This window comes from Dasypus novemcinctus, chromosome 6 (assembly GCF_030445035.2).
Source record: "Dasypus novemcinctus isolate mDasNov1 chromosome 6, mDasNov1.1.hap2, whole genome shotgun sequence".
Taxonomy (NCBI): Eukaryota; Metazoa; Chordata; class Mammalia; order Cingulata; family Dasypodidae; genus Dasypus; species Dasypus novemcinctus.
This window is the reverse complement of record NC_080678.1, coordinates 119,145,012-119,161,165: the sequence shown is the minus strand read 5'-3', so window position 1 is coordinate 119,161,165 and position 16,154 is coordinate 119,145,012. Positions and strand designations below refer to the sequence as shown.

Sequence of the window (16,154 nt, the reverse complement as noted above, 5' to 3'; positions counted from 1 at the left end):
TAAACAAATTGTAGTAAATCCATAAGAAATAATGTTAGTGTATTAGTCAACCAAAGGGGTGCTGATGCAAAATATCAGAAATTGGCTGGTTTTTATAAAGGGTATTTATTTAGGGTAGAAGCTTACAGACACCAGACCATAAAGCCTAAATTACTTCTCTCACCAAAGTCTATTTTCATCTTGTTGGAGCAAGATGGCTGCTGACAGTCTGCAAGAGCTCAGGCTTCCTAGGTTCCTCCCTTCCAGGGTCTTGCTTCTCTCTGGGCTCAGGTCTTCTGTTTTGTCCACAAGGTCAGCTGTAGACTATGAGGCTCTCTAGGCTTTGCCTCGCTCTACAAGGTCAGCAGCTGTAGACTATCAGGGAATGGCTCTTTCTCTTTCCTGGGGGCTCCAGCTTAAGACTTCAGCATTAAACTCCAACATCAAGATAGGCAAATTAACAGAGACAGCTTAGAGGTTACCAGGGTCTGGGGGGAGGGCGAGAATTGGAGTGAATGCTAATGGGCATGGATTTCTTTTGGGGTGATGAAAATATTTTATAACTGGATTGTGGAGATAGTTACACAACTCTGTGAATAAATAAAAACCATAGAACCGTCCACTTTAAATGAATGAACTCTCTGATCTGGGAGTTATATCTCAGTAAGACATTTTTCTAGAAATGTGGGGGGGGGCAAGAAAACAAGCTTTAACATAATATTTAGAATGGTGCTTGATGCTGGTGAATGGCAGTAAGAGGATGAGATGGGAGAGGCTCCCAGAGGAAGATACCAGCTAAAGTTCTCATTTTTGTCCTTGTGTGGGGAGTTCCCAGTTATTTATTATTCAAAACAAACAAGCACATAAGCAGCAAATAGATAAATGGCAGAAGAGAGCCATTCCGGGGACAATAATGGAGTGTGTCATGAAACAAGGGTGTAATTAATCCACTTCTGAACACCTCTAGTCTGAGCCCCAAACATTCCTAAGTATTTCTGTAAATAGCAATAATAAAAACACTATGTCTGATCATTCACAGGTACAGATTTTTTTAACTTTTTTTTCATTTATTGAAATATATCATTCATACAGAAACATACATAAACAGTAAGTGTATAGTAATAGGTGTGAGCTTACAAAACAACCATACATAACATCATACGGGTCTCTCATACCTTACCCTACCAACAATACCTTGCATTGCTGTGATACATTTTTAACTAATGATTAAAGAGCATCCTCAAACTATTACTACTAATCAAAGTATTTTATATTTGGTGTACTTTTCCCCCAACCCACCCTATTATTATTATTATATCATTTATACATGAACATACATAAACAATAAGTGTCTAGTAAAAGTTGTGAGCTTACAAAGCAAACATGCATAGCATCATGCATGGGTCCTAAACATCAACCCACCACCAACACCTTGCATTGTTGTGAGACATTTGTTACAAACTATGAAAGAATATCATCAAAATTTTACTACTAACTATAGTCCTTATCTTACATTTGGTGTATTTCCCCCCAACCTACCCTATTATTGTTTTTTAAATATATTTTTATGATAGAAGTTGTAAACTTACAAAACTATCCTGCTCGTGCAGAATTCCCATACAACACCCCTCCATCAACACCACATACCATGGTGGAACACTTGTTACAGATTATGAAAAAATATCATCAGATTATTACCAGGTCCATAGTATACATTTGGCACACTTTTTCCATACTCCCCCATTATCAGCACAGTACATCTTTGGCATAGATGCATGAATATTACACTATTACTGTTAACTGCAGTCCATAGATCACTCCAGTTGTATTTTTCCCATCTTCTCCATATTCCCACCACCCTGAAATAGTGATGTACATCTGCTCTAATTCCCAAAGGACACTCTTGCATCTGTACCACAGACTTGTAAAAAAATCACTTGACCCTAGATGTGAGGGTCTGTTCTGAACCATCAATTAGGTTCCATTGGTCTATGTGTCTGTCTTTAGGCCAATACCTTGCTGTTTTTACCAGTATAGGTAGGTAATATGATTTAAAGTCCAGAAGTGAGAGTCCTCCAACTTCACTTCTCCTTTTTAAGATGTTTCTAGCTATTCAGGACCCCTTACCCATCCAAATAAATTTGATGATCATGTTTTCCATTTATTTTTAAAATACTGGTGGAATTTTTTTGGGATTGCATTGAATCTGTATATTGATTTGAATAGAATTGACATCTTAACGATATTTAGTCTTCCAGTCTGTGAGCATGGAATGTTCTTCCAATTATCTAGGTCTTGTTTTTATTTCTTTTAACAATGAGTTGTAGTTTTCTGAATACAAGTGCTTTACATCATTGGCTAAGTTTATTCCTAAATATTTGGGTTTTATCTGCCATAATTTATTTTCACCACTCTTTTAGCACTTTTAGTTACTTTTACTGATGTAATCTTCATTTCTAGACTCTCTTCCAAGCCTCCCTCTCCTGTCTTTTCTTTTCAGACTGTAGCATACCCTGTAGTATTCCCTGCAAAGCTGGTCTCTTGGTTACAAACTCTCTCAGTTTCTGTTTATCTGTGAATATACTAAACTTGTCCTCATTTTTGAAGGACAATCTTCCTGGATATAAGATTTTTGACTGGAAGTTTTACTCTTCCAATATTTAAAATATATCATACCACTGTCTTCTTGCCTCCATGATTTCTGATGAGAATCCAGTATTTAATCTTATTGAGTATCCCTTATATGTTATGCATTGCTTTTCTCTTGCTGCTCTCAGAATTCTCTCTTGGTCTTTGGCATTTGACATTCTGATTAGTATGTGTCTCGGAGTTGGTCTAGTCAGATTTATTTGGGTGGCTGTACGTTGTGCTTCTTGGACATGGAGATCCATCTCCTTCAATAGGGTTAGGAAATTTTCTACCATTATTTCTTCAAATATTCCTTCTACCCCCTTTTCCTTCTCTTCTCCCTCTGGAATCACCGTATCATTTATGTTTGCATGTCTCTTGCTGTTGTTTAGTTCCCTGACACCTTGTTCAATTTTTTCCATTCTTTTCTCCATCTGTTCTTTTGTATGTTAACTTTCAGAAGCCATTTCTTCAAGCTCACCAATTCTTTCTTCTGCTTCCTCAAATCTGCTATTAAATCTGCTATTTCATTTATTGTGACTTTCATTCACATAAGATTTGCTGTTTTTCTATGTATGCTTTCAGATTCTTCTTTGTGCTCATCTAATGTCTTCTTTTTTTTCACTTTTTAAACTGTATTTTTTGAAGATACATAGATCACAAAAAAATGTTACACTAAAAAATATAAGAGGTTCCCGTATATTCCCACACACACACAATCCTTCCCCATCAACAACCTCTTTCATCATTGTGGCACATTCATTGTATTTGGTGAATACATTTTGGAGCACTACTGCACCACATGGATAATAGTTTACATTGTAGTTTACACTCTCCCGCAGTACATTCAGTGGGTTATGGCACGATATATAATGTTCAGCATCTGTCCCTGCAATATCATTTAGAACATCGCCAAGTCCCAAAAATGCACCCCCATCATATCTCTTCTTCCCTGTCCCTGCCCTCAGCAACTACCATGGCCACTTTCTCCACATCAATGCTACAATTTCTTCCATTACTAGTCACAATAGTTCTATAGTAAGATACCAGGAAGGCTGCTCTAATCCAAATTTTATTCCTCCATCCTGTGGACCCTGGGATGGTGATGTCTACTCCACCTCTAAATCGAGAGGGGTGTTAGATGCCACAGGTTGATGGATGCAATTCTCCTGCTTAGAGTTGTAGGCACTCTCGGTTCCCTTGTGTGGTGGTTGACCATCTTCACCTCCCTTTTAGCTGACCTGGGTAAATTAAAGCAGTGCTCAGAAGAAATTTTACACTCAGCTTATTTTACTAGATAGAAACAAACAGAAATAACTCAATTTAAAATTTACACAAAGTGAAGATGGTTTGTGGGAACTGCATTTTTGCATGATTTTTCTATAAACTTTCTCTAATAAAAAATAATAGAGTTACACAAAAGTTATGCAAAGAACAGGCATGAGGAAAGCAGAAGGAAGGAATTAGTAAGGGTAAAAGCATCAAAAAATCAATTAGAAAATAGGAGACAGAGGAATTAATACATTCAAAAGCAGACTTTGGGGCCAAAATAAAAAGTAATTTTTCTTATTTTAAAAAATTTACCAGACTAATATAAAAAAGGAGGAAATACACAAAAAGAGAAATGGAAATGTAGACATAACCACAGAAACAAAAGCAAATCAAGAGATTAAAGTCAAACCTGCAAAGAAATGTGAAAAGTGTGTGAAATGAAAATTTGCCATAAAAAATATTATTTATTACACATGACCCCAGGAGAGACAGAAAATACAATGATACCAAGTATGAAAATAAGTAGAGGAATATGTCAAAATTGCCACTATCCTACTTCCCAAAGTACCAGATCTAGAAGTTTTATTGGATTTTTTAAACTTTTTAACACATTTTATCACTAATTTTTTAATTAAACTTTTTATTTTGAGATAAATATAGATTCACATTCAGTTGTAAGACATTATACAGAGAGATCTCTCTACCCTTTACCCAGTTTCCTCAAATGATTCCCTCTTGTAAGACTACACTCCAATATCAAAAGAGGATATTGACATTGATAGTCAATATATAAAACATTCCCATCACCACAAGGATCCCTTATGATGTCCTTTTGTAGACACACCTCAGCCTCTAGCAACCACTAATCTGCTTTCTGTTTCTACAGTTTTGTCATTTCAAGAATGTTTAAATGGAATCATATAGTATGTAACCTTGTGGGATTGTGTTGTTTTATTATGCACACTTCCCAGGTGATTCACCAAGTTGTTGTGTGAATCAATAATTTATATGGCCAAATAATATTCCACGTCACCCATTAAAGAATATCTTGTTTCCAGTTTTCAGCTTTATGAAGAAAACTGCTATGGACATTTCTTGCACAGGATGTTGTGTAAACATGTTTTCATTTCTCTAGAATAAATGCCCAAGAGTACAACTGCTAGATAGTATGGTAGTTGGATGTTTAGCTTCATAAGAAATTGTCAATCTGTTTTCCAGAGTGGCTGTACCATTTTACAAGCTCACCAACAATGTATGAGTAATCCAGTTTCTCCACATTCTAGTCATGTTTGGTGTCATCATTAATTTTATTTTAGCCATTCTGATAGGTAGGTAGTGATATCACATTGTGGTTTTAATTTTCATTTCCCTAATCAGCTAGCAATTTGAAACATCTTTTCACATGTTTATTTGGAATGTGTATATCCTCTCTGGTGAACTGTCTACTCATGACTTTTGCTTATTTTCTAATTGGACAGTTTGGTTATTTTTCATGTTAATTTTGAGTGTTCTTTATATATTCTAGATACAAGTCCTTTTTCTGAATAAGTGGTCTGAAAATATTTTCCCCCACTCTTTAGCTCTTCTTTTCATCCTCTTACAGGATCTTGAAAGCAAGTGTTTTGAATTTTGAAGAGGTCCAATTTATCAATTTTTCCTTCTATGGAGTATACCTTTGGTGTAAAATCTAGGAACTCTGCCTAGACCTAGATCCTGATGATTTTCTTCTAAATTTTTTTCTGAAAGTTTTATAGTTTTAAGTTTTATACATAAATCTGTGATCCACTTTGAGTTCATTACAATGGATGCCCGATCACTCCAGCACTGTTTGTTGAAAAATCTATCTTCCCTCCATTGAATTGCTGTTGCAACTTTATCAAAAGCCAGCTGGGCATATTTGTGTGCATCTATTTCAGGGTTCTCTATTCTGTTCCATTGATCTATACCAGTACCACCCTGTCTTGATTGCTGTTCCTACATAACAGGTTTAATATCAGATAGAATGAATCCTCCCACTTTATTCTTCACTGCTAAGATTATTCACAATTCTAGGGCTTGTACCTTTCCACATTCATTTTAGAATAAGTTTGTTTATGCCTACAAAGAACTTTGCTAAGATTTTGATAGGTATTGCATTAAGCCTATAGTTCAATTTGTGCAGAATTGACACCTTTACTGTGTTGAGTCAGCCAATGCATGAACACAGTATATCTCTCCATTTTATTTTCTTCTTTCAGCAGCATTTTATAATTTTCAGCATGCAGGTCCTGTACATGTTTTGTTAAGTTTATACCTAAACATTTCCTTTTCTTTGAAGTGATTATAAATAGTTTCCACATGTTCATTATTAGTATACAGAAGTCTCGTTGATTTTTGTGCATTGATTTTATATCCAGTGACCTTGTTGAATTCCCTTTTAGTTCCAGAAGCATGTTTTGTAGGTGCTTTGGGATTTTCTATGTCAACAATGATGTCATCTGCAAATAGGGACAGTTACATCTTTCTTCTTATCCTTTTTGTATGACCTTTACTTCTTTTTCTTGCCTTATTGAAATGGATAGAACTTCAGTAATATGTTAAGAGTGGTGAAAGCATACATCTTTGCCTTCCCCCCAATCTTAGAAGAAAACTGTTCACCACTTCATATTAAGTGTGATTTTAGTTGTAGGTCTTTTTGTAGATGTTGCTTATCCAGTTGAGGAAATTCTCTTCTATTCCTAGTTTGCCAAGAGTTTTTTTTTTTAATCAGTAATGAATTAAGTAAACCTTATTTCAAATTCAAAAAATAAAATAACAGGCAAAAGGCAGATTAAAAAGTTATGAAATCATTATTCCAAAATATTCTGTCCAAGCACTTTTATCACATGTAATACTAAAACCAAACTCAATTGTCCCTCCAGTGTTTAGAAAAGTACACAGTTGAACACAAACTGATTAAATGACAAGATCAAGGTCTCCTTGTTAATGAAGAAAATAAAGAAGAAAAAATATGCTTAATCATATTCATATCTCATAACACTAAACCTCATACTCTTTTTTTTACCTTTGGCATTGCTATAGTACTTTCTTTGCTTTTGCTACAAAATATTACAATATTATTAACTATAGTTTATAAGTTACATGTGTTATATTTTCCCATGTACCACCATATGCTTAACACCTTGAAGCAGAACATTCCTGTATTTATATGATTAACCACTGGGTGTTGGATTGCTTCAAATGCTTTTTCTGTATCAATTGATAGATTATGAGATTTTTATTCTTTAGTTTGTTGATATAGTAACTTAATTGATTTTTAAAATTTTTTAATCTTAAAATACTTTCAAACTTACAGGACAGTTACAAAAATAATACAAACCCCATGCAGAAAAGTCAAACATACTTCTACCCCCCAATACCCAGATCCATGAATTTTAACATTTTGCCACATTTTCTGTATTATTCTAGTTATCCATCCATCTTTCTATCAATCCATCTAACCATCTATATATCTATCTCTCTATTTATCAGTCCATTTTATGAACACTGAGCATAGGTTACATACATCCTGCTCCTTGAACCCTTAGTAATACCATGTACATTTCTTTAAGAATGAGGATATTCACGTAGGTATCAGTTATCATGTGCAGTTATCAAGTACAAGAAATTTAATATTGATATAAAGCTTATAGTCTATATTCTATTGTTCTTTGATATGTTCCAACAAGGTCCTTTTGATCCATATCTCCTCCCTTGTTAGATTCCATCCAGGATCATTTATTTCCTTTAATTGTCATTGTCTTTGTCTTTGTAATTGCTCTTTCTTTGTTTTTAATTGTGGGAACAATTATACAACATAAACACAACCCAAACGACTCTCAAGCAGAACATTCAGTGGAATTCATCCCATTCAACTGTCTTGCAGTACCTCACAACCTTCCATTGCTATAATATTACCACCTTCCCAAACAGAAACCCTACACCTATTTTGCATTAACTCTCTATTTCCCCTGTCCCCTGCTCCTGACAATCTGTAGTCTAATTACTGTTTTTATGAACTTGCATATTCTCCAATATTTTCTTTCTAATTATCATGGGCTTATTTTTATTTTAACATCCTAAATCTGTAAAAATCTCATTTTCACTGGTATCAACTTGAATTCAATCCTATTCACAAATTATGTTCCTATATACCTCTGTTCCCCTACTTTTACATAGTTCTTCTCACAAAATACAAATTTTTACATTAGGAGTCCAAAACCACTGATTTCTCATTACAGTTTATACATTTGCCTTTTAGATGCTGTAGGAAGTTAAAAGTGGATTACAAACAAAAATACAATAATACTGGCATTTATATTTACTCCAACAGTTGCTCTTACTGGAGATCTTTGTTTCTTCATGTGGCTTGATCTATTGTCTAATGTCCTTTCCTTTCAACCTGCAGAAATCTCTTTATCATCCCTTATAGGGCCCGTCTAGTGGTAACAAACACCCTCAACCTTTGCTTGTCTGGGAATGTCTTAATTGCTCCTCATTTTTGAAAGACAGTTTGACAGATAGAGAATTTTTGGTTGGCAGAGTTTTTGTTTTGTTTTGTTTTTAGCACTTTAAATATGTCTTCACATTACCTTCTTGCCACCATGGTTTCTAATCAGAAATTGGCACTTAATCTTATTGAGGCTCCCTGGCATGTGACACGTTGCTTCTCTCTTGGGGCTTTCAGAACTCCTTATCTTTGGCATTCAATAGTTTGATTGGAATATGCCATGGTGTAGGTCTAATTGAGTTTATTCTTTTTGGGGTTAGTTGAGGATCTTGGATGTGTATATTCCTGTCTTTCACATGTGAGGAGTTTCAGCCATTATTTCTTTGCGTATTCACTCTGACCCTTTCTTTCTTTCTTCTCCTTCTGGAACTTCCTCAATGCATATTTTGGTATACTTGATGGTATACTGAGGACCCACAGGGTCCTCAGATTCTATTCACTTTTCTATATTTTTTCTTCTTTCTCTTCCTCAGACTGGATGATTTCAATTTTCTTATCTTTAAGTTCAAGGATTCTTTCTTCTAACAGCCCTAATCTGCTGTTGAATCCCTCTAGGAAATTTTTTATTTCTTAGTGTGGTCTTCAGTTCTGTTTGTTTCCTTTTCATAATCATTATATCCCTATTGGTATTCCCTTTGTGTTTATGTATTGTGTTCTTTATTATATTATCTTTAGTTCTCTGTCCATGTTTTCTTTTAGATTTTTAAGCATAATTTGGACAATTTTTTTGAGTCTTTGTCTGGTAAGTCTCAGATCTGGGCCTCCTCATGGATAGTTTCTAATGCTTTCATCTTCTCCTTTATCTGGGCCATCACTTCATGGGACTTTTCTTGGAATGTTTTGTAATCGTTGGTTGAAACCTGGGTATTTGAATATTTTAATGTGATGTACATAGAATTTAGACTCTGAGGCATCTGTTCCTTAAGCTTGTATCTACCTAGTATTATGACAGAATTCTTCTGGAATGCCAGGAGCTAACCAAAAAAAAAGGAAAAAAAGAAAACACCTTTCCCTCTTTGCCTATTGATCTGTGTGAATGCTCTTCCTCAGAACTTAACCACACAAATAGCTCCAGGCCAATGCACTGGTGCCTCCCTGAACTTTCTGCATTTGTGGCCTTGAGGATTCTCCCATTTACACAGATATGAATGTCCCCTCTTCCCTAGGAAAGAGTTTCCTCAAGGTCCCAAGTACAACACTGCATGTTATAGCTAACAATCCCTTGGCCCAGCAGCACAACTTGACTGTTCTCCTATAGTGTTCTGTAAGAGAGTTCCATGACCTTCCTTCAACACACAAAGCATGTTTTGGGAAGGTGGGTCCCTCAGGACATCACCAGACAGATTGGACCAGATATACATGCTCCCAATATACACAGAAAGGCTACTCTGCTCCTTTCAAAACTAGGACCAAAATCCACACTAGTAGCTCAGAAGATCCTACCACTTTTAGGTAGGCTTTTTCTTGATTTGGCACTTGCCCTGTTACTGCAGTCCTTCGTTTGCTGGATTTTTAAGAAAGATGCTTCTGCTAGTCCAGTTCTTGCTGGTTGTTCAAAGCTTCTGTGGGGGAATGGAGATGTGAAGCTTCTCACTTGGCCATCTTTCCAGTAGTGATAACTTCTAATTTATTTCCTTTTTTTTTTTTTTTTGCCATTTTTATTGTTCTTGTGGGAATGCTGATTTACCACAGCTGTTCTATCCCACCTGGAACACAATCCTAATATTATTTCAACTGCTCTAAAACACTTTGTCCATTAAAATAATAATCAGCCCTAGTTCCTTCAGGGGAGAATGGTGTGATAGATAGAAAAATGTCCCCCAAAGATGACCACATTTTAATCCCCAGAACTGGTTAATATGTGATTTTATACAGCAAAGAAACTTTGCAGATGTGATTAAATTAGGGATATTGAAATGGGGAGATTATCCTGGATTATCTAGCTGGGTCCAGTGTAATCACAAGGCTCATTATAAGTGAAAGAGGGAGGAAGGAGAGTCAGAGTCAGAGAAAGAAAAGTGAGGACAAAAGATGTCAGAGTGATGCAATTGCCAGCTCTGAATTTGGAAAGCGGCAATGAGCCAAGAAATGCAGGAAGCTTCTAGAAGCTGGAAAAGGCAGGGAAACTGATTGTCCACTAGAACCTCCAGAAGGAACTGATGTCTGCTGACTCTGCTGAAGCTTGATTTTTCACCTCTTAAGACTTATTTTGTGTTTCTGACTTCCAGGTCTGTAAGATAATATATTTGTATTGTTTTAAGCCACCAAATTTGCTGCATCACCAACTAGAAACTAATACAAAAGATAAGTGGAAACCAAGATCTGGTGCTAGATGTGCTCGTTGCTATTGGGATGTCATTGCTCCCAGGCCCTGTCAGTGAATAGAATACACACATGCATACACACATTTATATTTATATTTAATTCTAAAGATATAGATAAAGAAAGAAAGAGAGAAAAAACCATGCATTCACAACAATACCTTCAATTCCAGTCCAACACACAGGAGTCATTCTAGTTTTCTCCCTTTCATATGTGCATTTTCCTTCTCTAATATGCAGAAAGTTGGCTTCCATTATCCTTAAATTAATTATTTGACCACAGACTGGCAGAATGGATTAAAAAATATGAACCATCTCTATGCTGTGTACAAGAGACTCACCTTAGATGCAAGGACACAATCAGGCTGAAAGTTAAATGTTGGAAAAAGATATTCCATGCAAATAGTAACCAAAAACGAACTGGAGTAGTGATACTAATATCAAACAAAATAGATTTTAAATACAAAACTGTTATAAAGGATGAAGAAGGTTATTACATATTAATAAAAAGGGACAATTCACAAATATAAAATAACAATCATAAATATTTATGTACCTAACCTGGGTACCCCAAAATACATGAGACACACACTGGCAAAACTTAAAGGAGACATAGACTCTACATAAATAGACTTCTATTTCTCTGTAGAGAAATAGAAATTATTCTACAATAGTAGCTGGAGACTTCAAGACATCACTCTCAGTATTGGATAGAATACCTGAACAGAGGATAAATAAGGAAACAGAGATCTTGAATAATACAATAAATGAATTAGATCTAACACACATTTATAGAGCATTATACCCCAGAACAGCAGGATATACATTCTTTTCACGTGCTCATGGATCCTTCTCCAGAATAGACCATATGTTGGGTCACAAGACACGTTTCAATAAATCTGAAAAGATTGAAATTATACAAAGCACTTTCTCTGATCGTAACAGTGAAGCTGAAAATTAATAACAGGTGGAAAAGGGAAAAGTCACGAATATATGGAGATTAAACAACACACTCAATCAGTGGGTCAAAGAAGAAATAGCAAGAGAAATCAGTATATATCTCAAGATGAACGAAATCGAGAATACAACATATCAAAACCTGTGGGATACAGCAACGGAAGGGCTGAGAGGGAAATTTATAGCCCTCAATGCTTATATTAAAAGACTGAGACTGGGAAAAAAATGGGTGAAAAAACATTACCCAATTATATGCAGTCTGCAAGAGGTTCACCTTAAAGTCAAAGATACAAGTAGGTTGACAGTGAAAGGATAAAAAATACATACCATGCAAGAAGTAACCAAAAGAGAGCTGGGGTGGCTATACTACTATCAAATAAAATAAACTTTAAGTCAAGAACAGTTCTGAGAGATAAAGATGGTTATTACACACGATAGCCACAATTCTCATCTACCTCTGGGTTCTCTGTTATTCAGCCGCTAGGTTACTGTTTAGCTTTCTTTCAGTTGACATTTACATCACTAGACTACCCTTTTCAGCCACAACCCCATTTATAAACCAGCTGCTAGCCCATTTACAGTTGTTAATTAAAATTCCTATGTACATTAGGCTTCAGTGCTTCTTCACAGCCTCCTTTTATCCCCTAATAACCTATACTCTAGGTTTTAACTCCATGTGTTTATTATTCTTATTTAGTTGGTATTAGTGAGACCAGGCAATATTTGTTCTTTTGGGTCTGGCTTATTTCACTTAGCATAGTGTCTTCAAGATTCATCCATGTTACCATTGGTGTTCCAATTTCATTTCTTCTTACGGCACCATACTGTTCCATTGTATGTGTATACCACATTTTGTTTATCCTTGGTTGATGGACACTTGGGTTGTTTCCATCTTTTGGCAATTGTGAATAATGCCACTATGAACATCAGTGTGAAGATGTCTGTTCATGTCCCAGTTTTCAGCTCTTCTGGATATATTCCTAGTAGAGGAATTGCAAGCTCATATGGCAGGTCTATATTTAGCTTCCTAAGGAAGCACAAAACTGTTTTCCACAGAAGCTGCCCGTTTTACAATCCCACCAACAGTGGAGGAGTGTTCCTATTTCTCCACACCCTCTCCAACACTTACTGTTTTCTGTTTTTTTAATAATGGTTATTCTATGTGGTATGAGATGATATATCATTGCCATTTTGATTTACATTTCCCTAATAGCTAGTGATATTGAACATTTTTTTCATGTGCTTTTTGGCCATTTATATTTCGCCTTTGAAAAAATGTCTATTTAAGTTTTAAATCAGATTGTTTGCTCTTTTATTGTTGAGTTGTATGACCTCTTTCTATAGAATGGAAATCAGCCCTTATCGGATATGTGGTTTCCAAATATTTTCTCCTGTTGAGTGGGCTGACTTTTCACCTTCTCGATGAAGTTCTTTGAATCACAAAAGTGTTCAAGTTTGAGGAGGTCCCATTTACCCATGTTTTCTTTCAATTCTCGGGCTTTCAGTGTAAAGTTTAAGAATACACCATCTACCACCAGGTCTCGAAGTTGTTTTCCTACATTTTCTTGTAAGAGCTCTATGGTTCTAGCTTTTATATTTAGGTCTTTGATCCATTTTGAGTTAATTTTTATATAAGATGTGAGATAGGGCTCCTCTTTCTTTCTTTTGGATATGGACATCCAGTTTTCCCAGCACCATTTATTGAATAGACTGTTCTTACCCAGCTGGGTGGGTTTGACAGGCTTGTCAAAAATCACTTGATCATGGACATGAGGGTCTGTTTCTGAATCATCAAATCAGTTCCATTTGTCTATGTGTCTATCTTTATGCCAATGCCATGCTATTTTTAACACTGTAGCAAGGTAATATGATTTAAAATCAGGAAGCAAAATTACTCCAATTTCGCTTTTCCTTTTTAAGATGTTTCTGGCTATTAAGGGACCCTTACCCTTCCAAATAAATTTTGATAATTGTGTTTTCCATTTCTTTAAAAAGTGCTGGTGGAATTTTTATTGGGATTGCATTGAATCCGTATATCAGTTTGGGTGGAATTGACATCTTAATGATATTTAATCTTCTAATCCATAAGCATGGAATGTTCTTCCAGTTATTTAGATTCTTTTTAAAATTTCTTTTAGCAATGCATTGTAGTTTTCTAAATACAGTTGCTTTACATCCTTGATTGAGTTTATTCCTAAATATTTGGTTCTTTTAGTCACTATTGTAAATGGAATTTTTTTTCTGACTTCCTCCTCTGATTCCATATTACAAGTGTATAAAAATGCCACTGATTTTGCATATTGATCTTGTATCCTGACACTCTGCTGAAATCATTTATTAGCACTAATAGCTTTGTTGTACATTTTGGGGGACTTTCTAGGTATAGGATTATATCATCTGTGAAGAGCAAAAGTTTTACTTCTTTCTTTCCAATTTGTTTTTTTTTTTTTAAGATTTATTTATTTATTTCTCTCCCCTCCCCCCCCACCCCAGTTGTCTGTTCTCTGTGTCTGTTTGCTGCGTCTTCTTTGTCTGCTTCTGTTGTTGTCAGGGGCACGGGAATCTGTGTTTCTTTTGGTTGTGTCATCTTGTTGTGTCAGCTCTCTGTGTGTGCGGCGCCATTCCTGGGCAGGCTGCACTTTCTTTAGTGCTGGGTGGCTCTCTACGGGGTGCACTCCTTGCGCATGGGGCTCCCCTATGCGGGGGACACCGCTGCATGGCATGGCACTCCTTGCACACATCAGCACTGCGCGTGGGCCAGCTGCACACGGGTCAAGGAGGCCCGGGGTTTGAACCGTGGATCTCCCATGTGGTAGGCGGACACCCTCCACTGGGCCAAGTCTGCCGCCTTCCTTTCCAATTTGGATGCCTTTCATTTCTTCTTCTTGCCTGATTCCACTAGCTAGAACCTCTAGCACTATATTGAACAACAGTGGTGACAGTGGGCATCCTTTTCTTGTCCCTGCTCTCAACAGGAAAACTTTCAGTCTTTCACCATTGAGTACAATGTTAGCTGTGAGTTTTTCCCATATGGGCTTTATCATTTGTGAAAGTTTCCTTCAATTCCTATCTTTGTAGTATTTTTTAAAATACAGAATGCTTCACTAATTTGTGTGCCATCCTTGCACAGGGGCCATGCTAATCTTCTCTGTATCATTCCAATTTTAGTATATGTGCTGCCAAAGGAAGGATGAGAATTACAAATTTGACTAGCTAAAAATCCTTAATTTCTATATGGCAAAACAATACCATAATTAGAGCAATAAGAAATGATATTTTGGAAGAATAGATTTATAATACATTTGGCAAAGGACTAGCATTCTTAATAAATATAAAGCATTAATAAATTGATAAGAAAAATACCTTAGTAGGAAAATGATTTATACCATATGAAAAAATATGCAAAGCCACTTATAATTCAGTAAATAAAATTTAAATCATGAAAAAATTTTCACTTGTAAGCATAGCAAAACTCAAAAAGTTTGATAATACACAATGTTGGCAAGGGTGAGAGTAAAAATTGGTACAAGGGTAACTTGATAATTTCTGTCTAAATTAAAAATGTACATGCATATCTATATATATATCACTTCAGCAAAGTTACTTGTAGGAATTTAACCTACCGATATACAGTGTACCAAGAATATACAAGAATGTTCTTTCCAATATTGTTTATAAAAAATGAACACACTATAAACAATCCAAAATCTGACTACTAAATACATTGTGATATATACATAAAATATGATACTGTGCCCAGGACCATGCTCTCCACTGAGGTTGCCATGTGCTTTGAGCCTGGGTAGCCTTCCCGAAACAAGAAAATTTTTGAGACCTCAGAGGAAAATAAGTTTTCTAAATAAACAAAGAAAATTACAAAGTTGAAATTTAAAAAGTGTGGTTGTTTATAAACTATAATATATCTCCAAAATAAATGCAATTCAACCCTGTGTAAGCATAATGAGGTTTAAATCAAAGGACAAAATGGATTATTAATATGTATCTGTATGTTGTTTGCTTGCTCCTTAGGGGCAGAAGCTTGAGTTCATCACTCCTCAGTTCAGGAAAGACCTTTTGCCTGTCCCAGACACTTCTGCTGTTCTGTTTTACGCCCCCATCCATGGTTCCCCTTTCTATTCCCTTCCCACCACAGGAACGCTGTCTAATGTGTTTGATGCAGAACTCTCCGTTACATAGTGAATTTTGTGATTGCATGTGTTTAAAACTTACATAAAAATTAGCATGCTCGATATCTCATTCTTCTTTAATTTTTCTTCACTCAACACTAATTTTTAGGGTGTATCCATGTTGCTCTCTCCATATTTGGGAACTTGTTTCTAACTGCTGCCTAGCATTTCCTGGTAAATCCACTCATTTCCCTGGTTGGTTCCTAAATAGTTCCAACTCCCCACTCCCACAAGCATGGAGCAATGAAAGCCGTCATTGGAAACAGCTACATGGATCGCTAG

At 35.8% G+C, this 16,154-nt stretch overlaps 1 non-coding gene across 1 annotated transcript; it reads right to left on the bottom strand.

Annotated features, from left to right (window-relative positions):
- Positions 1-14,770: 14,770 nt before the first annotated feature.
- LOC111763927 (U6 spliceosomal RNA) lies at positions 14,771-14,873 on the bottom strand. Its single transcript, XR_002796654.1, has one exon. It is a non-coding gene; the product is annotated as a U6 spliceosomal RNA (small nuclear RNA).
- Between the last annotated feature and the right edge of the window lie 1,281 nt (positions 14,874-16,154).